Source organism: Trichosurus vulpecula, chromosome 2, assembly GCF_011100635.1.
Source record: "Trichosurus vulpecula isolate mTriVul1 chromosome 2, mTriVul1.pri, whole genome shotgun sequence".
Lineage (NCBI taxonomy): Eukaryota > Metazoa > Chordata > Mammalia > Diprotodontia > Phalangeridae > Trichosurus > Trichosurus vulpecula.
The window spans coordinates 175,466,132-175,477,689 of NC_050574.1; the positions used below are offsets into that span (position 1 = coordinate 175,466,132).

At 40.5% G+C, this 11,558-nt stretch overlaps 1 pseudogene; it reads right to left on the minus strand.

Moving 5' to 3' along the window:
• Positions 1 to 7,714: 7,714 nt before the first annotated feature.
• On the minus strand, positions 7,715 to 9,410 carry LOC118837549 (annotated as a pseudogene).
• Positions 9,411 to 11,558: the final 2,148 nt, after the last annotated feature.

An 11,558-nucleotide genomic window follows, 5' to 3' on the forward strand; every position in this document is an offset into this window, starting at 1 on the left:
ATTAGAAATGCCCAAATTAACTACAAAGGACATATAACTTAGCTTCCAAACCAGTGAAAACAATCTTGATAATTCATGTCTATGTACTACTTAACTATGACAAAGAGGTCTGTCCCACCCATTCATTGTATGCATTTACTCTTAGGATCACAGAATCATAAACTCAGAGTTGATAGAAACCTTAAGAAGGCATCTAGTCAAACCCCTCCATTCTCATTTTACAAATGGAGAAATTGAGGACCAGAGACTGATATAGAAACATCATTACTACAGAGCTGATTTGAGAGCAGAACTGAAATTTGAATCCTAGTCCTATGCCTTAAGTCTGATTATCAACAGCTAAGGAAATTAAGTTTTGAAAAGGTGATAGGATAGAGCCGAGAATCTGATTGTCAGTCAATAAGCTTTTACTACACACTTAACCATGTGCCTGGCACATGGGGAAACAAAGAAAAACAAAAACAGTCCCTGGTCTCAAGGAGTTCATATTCTAATAGGTGAGACATATAGCTAAGCACATATAAAATATATACAGAATTGGTAGAAATTTATCTCAGAGAGGAAGGCACTAGTGAGGCCAGTAAAGAACTTTTGCAGAATGTAGAATTTGAACTGAGTCTTGAAAAGACAGATATATGAGGCAAAGCCAAGATGGCAGAGTAAAAGCAGGGTCTTGCTTGAGCTCTCCCACAAACCCCTCCAAATACCTGTAAGAAATGACTCTAAACAAATTCTAGAACTACAGAACCCACAAAATGACAGAGTGAAACAAATCTGCAGGCCAAGACAACCTGGAAGGCTGACAAGAAGGGTCTATCACACCAGCTGGGAGCAGAGTGAAGTCCAGCATGGGCTGTGTCAGCACAGACCGGGCTGGAGCAGGCCTCAGGGGATTGAATCACTCGCTGCTGTGGTAGTTTCCAGACTTCTCCACCCACAAACACCAAAGACAAAGTAGAAGGTCAGCGGGAAAACTCTGTTGGACCTGGGTGAGAGAAGAGTGAGGTCAGGCCCTGGCCCTGGGGCAGTGGAGGTGGTGGCAGTGGTGGTGGCAGCAGCAGCAGCAGCAGCAGTGGCTGCTTCTGGAGCTCCAGGCCTGCAGATGGTGGGGGGATCAAGTGGCTGATCAGAGGGGGATTGCAGAGATCTCTTTGGTGGTGCTGAGGCAGGATTCTCTTGTTTTGCCCTGCTTGGATCTGGGTCACAGCCCTGGTTGTCAGTCCTGGGGTGAGGAAGAGTGCTGGCATGGCAGAGCTTGTGGAGGCTGTAGAGAGGGAATCCTCCTCACATTTCCAAGGCAGAAAAGACTGCTTGTGGTCACTCACAGAACAGAGAGCAGGCCAGGAGAGGAGTAAACACCTCTCCTTTGATCATACCATCTTAGAAGAACTGAAAATTTACAGGTGCCTAGAAGTATCTCTGACAATGGCTGCACAAAACTCCTGAAATTTGGGACAGAGCATTCTCCACTCGGGAAGCAGAGTCCTACCTTGACAAAGAGCTCAAAAGTCAAGTAATTGGCTGGGAAAATGAGCAAGCAGTATAAAAAATCATACTACAGAATCTTATTTTGGTGATATAGAAGATCAAAACATTAACCTGAAGAAGATAACAAAGTCAAAGCTCCTATATCCTAAACCAGCAAGAAAAATACGAATTGGTCTCAGGCCATGGAAGAGCTCAAAAAGGAGTTTGAAAATCAAATAAGAGGGGTAGAGGAAAAATTGGGATGAGAAATGAGAGTGATACAAGAAAATCATGAAAAATGAGTCAACAGCTTGCTAAAGGAGACCCAAAAAATACAGAAGAAAATAACACTTTAAAAATAGACTAACCCAAATGGCAAAAGAGGTCCAAAAAGCAAACAAGGCGAAGAATGCCTTACAAAGCAGAATTGGCCAAATGGAAAAGGAGAGCCAAGAGCTCACTGAAGAAAATAATTCCTTAAAAATTAGAATGGAGCAAATGAAGCTAATGACATCAGAAACTATAAAACAGAACCAAAAGAATGAAAAAATAGAAGATAAGGTGGATTATCTCATTGGAAAAACCCCCAACCTGGAAAATAGATCCGGAAGAGATAATATAAAAATTATTGGACTACCTGAAAGCCATGATCAAAGAAAAAGAGCCTAGACATCATCTTTCAAGAAATTATCAAGGAATACTGCCCTGATATTCAAGAACCAGAGGGCAAAATAGAAATTGAAAGAATTCACTGATTATGTCTTGAAAAAGATCCCAGGCAGCTAGGTGGCACAGTGAGTAGAGCACCAGCCCTGGAGCAGGAGGATCTGAGTTCAAATCCAGCCTCAGACACTTGACACACTTACTAGCTGTGTGACCTTGGGCAAGTCACTTAACCCCAATTACCCTGCCTTCCACCCTCAAAAAAAAAAGATCCCAAAAGGAAAACTCCTAGGAGTATTGTAGCCAAATGCCAGAGTTCCCAGGTCAAGGAGAAAATATTGCAAGCAACCAGAAAGAAACTAATCAAGTATTGTAGAAACCCAATCAGGATAACACAAGTACTAGAGGCTTGTACATTAAGGGATTGAAGGACTGAGAATATGATATTCTGGAGGTCAAAGGAGCTAGGATTAAAACCAAGGATCACCTACTCAGCAAAACTGAGCACAATACTTCAGGGGAAAAAATGTATATTCAGTGAAATAGAAGACTTTCAAGAATTCCTGATGAAAAGACCAGAGCTGAACAGAAAATTTGACTTTCAAATACAAGAATCAAGAGAAGCATGAAAAGGTAAACAGGAAAGAGAAATCATAAGGGACTCATTAAAGTCAAACTGTTTACATTCCTCCATGGAAAGATGATATTTGTAACTCACGAGACTTTTCTCAGTATTAGAATAGTTAAAGGGAATATAGATATAGATATAGAGAGATATATAGATATAGATATAGATAGATATATGCATGTATGTGTATATGTGTGTATATATGTATGTGTATATAGACAGAGGGCACAGGGTAAGTTGAATATGAAGGGATGATATCTAAAAAAAATAAAATTAAGGGGTGAGAAAGGAATATATTGGGAGGAGAAAGGGAGAGATAGAATAGGGTAAATTATCTCACATAAAACAGGCAAGAAAAAGCTGTTACAATGGAGGGGATGAGGGGGAGGTGAAAGGGAATGAGTCAACCTTACTCTCATCAGATTTGGCTTAAGGAGGGAATAACATACACACTCATTTGGGTATCTTACCCTACAGGAAAGTAGGGGGGAAGGAGATAAGAGAGGGGGATGATAAAAGAGAGGGCAGATTGGGGTAGGAGGAGTCAGAAGCAAACACTTTTAAAAATGGACAGGGTCAAAGGAGAAAATAGAATCAATGGGGCGCAGGATAGGATGGAAGGAAATATAGTTAGTCTTTCACAATATGACTATTATGGAAATATTTTGCCTAATTACACATGTATAACTATATTGAATTGCTTGCCTTTTCAATGAGTATGGGTGGGCAGGGAAGAAGGGAGAGAATTTGGAACTCAAAGTTCTGAAAACAAATGTTAAAAATTGTTTTTACATGCAACTGGGATATAAGAAGGCAATGGGTTATAGAAACTTTATCTTGACCTCCAGGAAAGTAAGGGGAAAGGGGATAAGAGGGGCAGGGTGGGGTGATAGAAGAGAGGGCAGACTGGGGGAAGGGGTAATCAGAATGCATGCCATCTTGGGGTCGGGGGGGGAGAGATGGGGAGAAAATTTGGAACTCAAAATCTTGTGGAAATGAATGTGGAAAACTAAAACTAAATAAATTATATAAAAAGAAAAGTTAGATATAGGATTCAAACCCAGGTTTTATGAATCTGAGTTTAATAACTTTGTGTTGCCTCTATTAGAAAGTGGACTAGAAGGTAATGTACTGATAGTAGAAAGTACGCTGACCCTGGGGTTAGAAGATCTATGTTCACATCTCACCTCTACTGTTTCTTACCTATGTCACCTTGGGCAAGTCACAACCTCCCTAAACATCAATTTTCCCATCTGTAAAATAAAGGGTTGGCCTTTGAAGTCTTTTACAACTAGAGCTTTTTGTTGGTTTATAGAATTGGAGTGAGAAACAGGGAGATTTCACACATCTCAGGTTTAAAAAAGGGTTAAATAATAAAACTTTTATTAAACTCAAAACCCTTGGCACAATCATTTTACTCATAGTGCATGCTCTTATGATTCCTATGTTCAAACTGCCAGTGTGGGAACTCCTTCCATCAGAAAATTTCAGTAGAAAATGGAGGCTGAGTCATTAGCTTTATTGAAATATACAGAAATAGAGGAGAATTTTTTTTGAAGAAGAAAGGTATATAAATAGTAAATAATCGAATTGAAGCACAGTGCCAGTAGGTATGTCTACACTCTCCTAGTCACACGGACAATATTTCATCCTGACATATAAGACATTGTCACAAATAGCAAGATGCTGAATTGTAAAGCAATGATACATCATTACAGAAGACCATGTTCCATGTTCCATATCCCAAGGGCCTGAAAAGAATTATAGAAATGAAAGTGTGTACGTGTGTATACATATATACATATATTTACATGCACGTGTACATGTATTACATATATGATGTGTGTACATACACATGTTATTGTACCTATAAAGATACAGATAAAATAAAAAGCGACTACCACTTTCCTTTCCCAAGGTAGAATGAGTAGCACCCTCAAGAAATGGATATTTGTCCAATGAAACACAAATGGGTTAAGATAATAGGTTGTTTCTATTTCTAAGCACTTCTTTATCAAGCTTATATGTGAAATTTTAAAATTATGTCTTCCAGACCTGATTCCTCATCAGTGTGGCCCAGTGCCAAAGAGGCACCCTGACACAAACTTTCATTTGCAAACCTTGCCATTTGCAAGTATCCCCTTTCCTGCCTCTTCCATCTAAATAATTGTTTGCATAGATCTGCATAAGTTACACATCAGTTATTACTTTTCTTAGGCATCTGAGGTTGAAAATAATCATGCTATTATTAACATCTTTTCTTGATTTTTTCCCCTTATTGCAGACACCATTTTTCTTCCCTGCCAGAGAAGAGATATGAGAGCAGTTTGTAATAAAAAGGTAATAAAGTACAAAATATTAATATTATCATGGTAAATTCTCCTTTCTGCCAGATTCTACCTTCACAAACAATATGTTCTAGGGAAAAATAGAACGAAGGAGGCAGTGGGAATTTCTAATCACCTCATCTCCCTGGATATCTTGTTCTTTGGGGTCCTATCTTCTTCAGTTTTCAATGGAAAGAGCACTGGCCCTGGAGCCAAAGGACCTGGGTTCAAATTCTGCTTCAACCACTCTCTCTGTATGACATCGTTCAAGTCATTTAAACTCCTTGGGCCTCATTTCCCACCTGTCAGACTAGATGACTCTGAGAGTCATTCAAGCCTTATATCTATAATTCTGTTTACTAAAGATACAAGAAAGAATACTTTTTAGGTGATGGTTTAGATGCAGGGGTGTGGAACCTGCAGCCTTGAGGCCACACGTGGCCCTCTAGCTCCTCAAGTGTGGCCCTATTCAGTCAAAGGGCTGCATTTGAGGACCTAGAGGGCCTTGAGGCCACAGGTTCCACACCCCTGAGTCAGGGACTCCTGAATGCTCAGTTGAAAGTCCTGCAGATTTATTTATCATCTCTCCACAGATGAATCCTAAGATCTATATATCCAGCCCTTGGGTCTCTCCTGACATTCAGCCCTACATCTGCAACTATTTACTAGATCTTTCAAAATGAATCTCCTGTAAGCATCTTAAATTCAACATTTCACTCATCTTTCCCCTAAAATATATACCTTTTTGGAACTATTTCCGTCAAGGATACTCCATCATCCTTCTATTCCTTGAGGTTCACAACCTTGTCACTGTGAGGCATTGTCAACACCTTGCTCTCCCATTCCAAGTCTTCCTGATTCTCATTTCCTTTACAATCTCTGGAATTCATCTCCTTCTCATGATTCTCAAGGCCATGAACCTAATTGCCTCTTGGCCTGGACAGCTGCAGCAGCTTCCTCTTTGGTCTCTCTGTCTAAAGGCTCTCCCCTCCCAAAAGGCATTATCCACATGGATGCCAAAGCGATATTCCTCAAGTATATTTCTGATCTTTTCATTGCCTGTTCAATAAGCCCCAGTGGCTCCCTATAGATTCTAGGTTCCAACACAAACTCTTTTGTTTGGTATTTAAAAGTCTTCACAAACTGGATCCAATCTACCTTTGTTGGTTTTCATCATTCATTACTGCCCTTCATTTTCTGTACTTTCCAGTCAAACTTTCTCCTTGGCTTTCCTGAGCCATGGCACTTCACACTCATCTCAGTGGCTTTATAGAAGCTGTTTCTCATGCCTCAAATGTACTCCCTCCTCACCTCTGCCTCCTAAAATCCCTAGTTTCCTTCAAAGTTCTGCTCAGATGCTACCACCAAATGAAGCCATTCCTGATTCCCCAGCTTTTACTGCCTCCCCACAAATTACCACAGATAGATTTCAAATATGTCTACAGATGTACTTGCCTCCTGCGATAAATTCTGAGTTCCTTCAGGAAAGGAAAAGCAGCATTTTTAATCACTGTTTATTCAACCCCTAGTATATTTCTAGTTACTTATTAAATGCTAGTTGACTGTACTTCATTTGTTGACTTAGTACCCTATCACCTACTGTTGCTTAATAAGAGCTCCTTGGTTGATTGAGAAGATCATAGGCCATTGTGGGACCGGATGTTGCTGGAACTAGGGAGGTAGGACTCAAACCCCTACACTCTCATAGCACTAGCTGGAACTATGGCAAGCAGTAAAGTTACGATGCACAACTTGGGGAATTGGGAATTAGCTTTGACCCCAGATGGTTTGATCTAGGATGCAGATGAGGGCCATTTGAGGAAGAGGAGAATGAGAATCATTTTAGTATGACCTTGGGCAAGTCACTTAACCCCAATTGCCCTGCCTTCCCCCCTCCAAGAAATTGTTTTTAAGACTTTGGCAAGAAGATCTATTGTAGTGACTTAATTTGTTTTTATCTTCTAATCTGTTTTTACTTGAGGGTTTTGAAATGTTATTTTATTAAAAGGATTGTTCCAGGGGTGGGGAACCTGTGGCCTTGAGGCCACATATGGCCCTCTAGGCCCTCAAGTGCAACCCTTTGACTGAATCCAAGCTTAATAAAAGGATTTGTTCTGTAAAACTTGGACTCAGTCAAAAGGTCACAGCCAAGGACCTAGAAGGCCACATGTGGCCTCGAGGCTACCCCCCTAGAACCCTGTGGTTCTGAGGTATCCGTTGCACTAGATGTATAATAATAACCTAGAGAGGGATAGGTTCATAGATTTAGAACTGAAAGAGATATTCAAGGCCATCTAATCCAACCCCATTTTACAGATCAGGAAACTGATGTTCAGAGATGACCAAGGTCACACAGGTAAAAACAAAAATCATAAAGACAGGATTTGAACTGGAGTGGTGGTCTTTCCACAGTTATCATGTTGGTCCTTCGTGATGTTTTCTTTGGTTCTGGAAAAGGATAGGAAATTACATTAACGTGCACCCACTAAAATTTTGTCTGGTAGAAAAAGACGGCATCAGAATCGTCAAAAGAAAATAATAGAAAATAATAGAATACTGTAATTTTCAAAAAGTCGATTGAATTGGAAGGGAGAGGTAAGAGCCTAGAAACAGATTTTTTTTTAGCAGGCATAGTTCAATTTGTTTATTAAAAACATCTATGTGGTTGCCACAGCAGCTGCCTGGGTCCTGTGGACAGACACTCGAGTGTGAGTCTTCACAAGATGGTCGGTGAATTCCTGATAGGGAGACTTAGTGAACACAGTCTCCTTCCACAGGTCTGGGGTTAGATAACTGTATGTTTTGGAGATGGAATCAAAGGTAGCTTTAGCAAAGTTGCCCAGAGTGGCAGTACAGCCTCTTGCAGAAGTATAGCAGTCATCAATTCCAGCCATCATCAGGAGTTTCTTAGGCACAGGAGCTGAGACAATGCCAGTACCTCTAGGAGCGGGGATCAGGCACACCAGAACCGATCCACATCACCCAGTGACCTTGCAAGGCACTGTGTGAGGCTTGCCAATCTTGTTCCCCCAGTAGCCACGTCTCACAGGAACAATGGACAGCTTGGCCAGAATGATAGCACCACGAATAGCTGTGGCCACTTCCTTGGAGCACTTGACACCCAGACCAACATGGCCATTGTAGTCACCAATGGCCACAAAAGCCTTGAGCCTAGTACGTTGTCCAGCTCTAGTTTGTTTCTGAACAGGCATGATCTTCAGAACCTCATCCTTCAATGAGCCTAGAAACAGACTGACTAATAGATGAAGAGGTGGCTAACAGACAAAGCCTCATTGCATGGAAGATCTAGACTGTCATTCTGTCTCTGCAACTTAATAGCTTTGTGACCTTGGGTATGTAACTTAACCTCTCCAAGTTTCATTTTTCTCATTTATAAAATGTTTGCACTCTTTTGTTGTGAGGATAGAATGAGATAGTGTATACAGAATACTTTCAAATTGTAAAAGCTATTATTAGTATTATCAGTATCCCAATCAGCAAATGCAGGAACACTAGTCCAAAAGAGAAACTTAAATGCATGGCATTTCTACAAAGTTATGGTTTAACTTCAGGGGCACTAAGAGATAGGAGAGAAAAATAATGAAGCATGATACCAAACTTCCAATTAGCTAAATTAGAGTGATGCTGGGAATCACCACTGCTTTTACATCTTGGTTAAATCCAATAGCTACAGCTGATGCACATCCTTCTGTTTAAATTGGCCCCCAGATGCTGATGCCTGAGTGGTAGCATCTATTTCTGTCTACCATTTGAGTGCATGGATTCTCAAAGATACCTCAAACAGATCTCCTCCCCCTAAAGCCCCTCCTCCCACTGACTCCACTATTCTTTGTGTGACTACATTTTACCCGGTCCCCTCATGTTCCTAAGGTTAGAATTGTCTTCGAATCTTCCTTCTCCTTTATTTCTTTCACCTCTCAGCTGGTAAGTGACTAAGCCTACAACTGTAATGTCTATCCTATCTATACTCTCACTCAATTCCTGTTACCATCACCCTAATACAGAACCTCATGACCTCCCCCACCACCACCACCTGGACTATGACCGAAGCCTTCTCATAGGCCTTCCCATCTCAACTCAATCAGCAAACATTGTGATGTCCCTACTATGTACAAGGTGCCTCCCTATGCTTGGCTCCTCTCTCTCTACCCTCTAATCTGTCCTTCATACCTTTGCCAGAATGAATTACCTCTTATTCACTGATATGGTCATTGACTTCCCTGCTCAAAAATCTTCCAAGATTCCCTGTGGCTTCCCAAGTAAAGTTCAGACTCTACTCTCTGGCATTCAGAGTCCTCTATCATCTGGTGGCACTCTACCTTTCGAGCTTTTTCTCATATTAACATCCTCAGTAAAATCAACATTTGCAGCCAAACTAAACTACTCTCTATCCCCTGAACACATAACATTTTCACATGAGGGCTTTTGCTCAAGCTCTTCCATATGCCTGAATTGCCTCCTGTCTACCTCTTTGCTTTCTGAGTTCTTATCTGTACATTAAAGTATAAATCAAATATCCCCTCAATCAACAAACGAGAACTTATTAAGCATCTACTCTGTGACAGGCACTGTGCTAAGCTCTAGGTTTACAAATAATGAAACAATTCCTAGTCACAGTACACTTACATTCTAATGGGGGAGACAAGTATATATAAAGCTATATACAGTATAAATGCAAGGCATATATATATATATATACACATATGTATGCACACATATATGCATATATACACATATGTATATGTATATAAGTATATGCAAAAAACATATATACATGCATAAATATCTAAGTGCACGCACATACTTACACACAAAAAATAAGTATAATGCTACCATGAGATGGACAGCATTGGTAATTGGGGGATCAGGAAATGTTCCAGTCAGAAGACTATGTCTGAGCGGCATCTTAAAGAAAGGGAGGAATTCTAGGAGGTAGAAGTAATGAGTGATTACATTCATTCCAGGTACAATGGATGGCCAATGAAAAAGCACAGAAATGGAAGATGGGTTTTCATGAATGAATACTAAGGATTCCCAAGTGTGAGAGGGGGATTAATGTCTAACTAGATTGGAAGAGTAGGTTGGATTCAGGTTTTATAGGACTTTGAGAGCAAAAGAAACAAAAGGACTTACTGTTGGACTATTGCAAGTCTTTTGGCTGGTGACCAAGTCTTCCTCAAGTCTCTCCTCCTTGCAGTGCTGCCATTCCACTCTCCACTCACCTAAAGTTAAGGTCTGACCACATCATCTCCCACCCCCATGCAATAAACTTCAATGGCTTCCTATTACCTTCCAAAGCCCAAAATAAAAATCTTCTGTTTGGGTGTGAAAGCTCTTCACAATGTCATCTGGTCCTACATTTCCATTCACCTTACACTTTGTTCCCTCCTCCATATATTCTACAATCCAGTGACACTGGCTTTTTAGCTGCTCTTCACATCTGACATTCCATCTTTCATCTCTGTGCTTTTTCACTGACTATCTCCCATGCAAGGAATGCTCTTTCTTCTTCTGCCTGTACGTTTCCCTGGATTCTCTCAAGACAGCTTAAATCCTACCTTCTGCAGGAAGCCTTTCCTAGTCTTTCCACACTGGTAGTGCCTTCTCTCAGAAATTATGTATGTCTTTCATAGGATATAATTGTTTAGATGTTATCTCCTTCCTTAAAATGTCAGCTCCTTGAGGGCAGGACCGTCTATTGTCTTCTTTTGTATCCTCCATGCTAGACTAGTACTCAGCACATAGTAAAGACTTAACAAGTCCTTGTGGACTCCCACTCTCATTTGTTGTGCCATAGCCTTAGAGATACAATTTATTGCCCTAGTGGTTAAGGATTGGATAGCTCAGCCTGGACCAGAGAGTAAGAAACAAGGTAAAACCAGGAAGAGATTCTAGTTTTCAAGGAGGCCACAGAGTGAAATAATTAGGTTGGGCATATATTGAATTCAAGTTGCCAGACAGGAATACTCAAAACAAAAAAAATGACTTTTAAGACTTGCCTCTTGACCTAGACATGGGTGGGTTCTGTACTTATCATTACCTTCTCCTTCTTTTCTTCTTCCTCCTCCTTCTTCTTCTTCACTTTTTTCTTTTCCTCCTCCTCTTACTGCTAGTATTACTAACAATAACTAATATTTATATAGCAAATATAGCATTTTTGTATAGTCTCTCATTTGAGTCTCACAGATCTATGAGGCAGGTGCCACTGTTACCCACATTTTACAAATAAGGACAGTTTTAGAGAGCTTAAATGGCTGGCCCAGGGCCACACAGATATTAAGAATATGAGACTGGATTGGAACTGGGGTATTCCAGACTCCAAGGTCAGTCCTCCATCCTCCACGCGAAGGTGAATAGTTGGAGTTCTTATAAATCCTTACTAGTTTCATTGTGCTTTAGAAGACTGTTTTGAGGGTGGATTATAATATTACAAAGAATGATGCAAAAGAGAA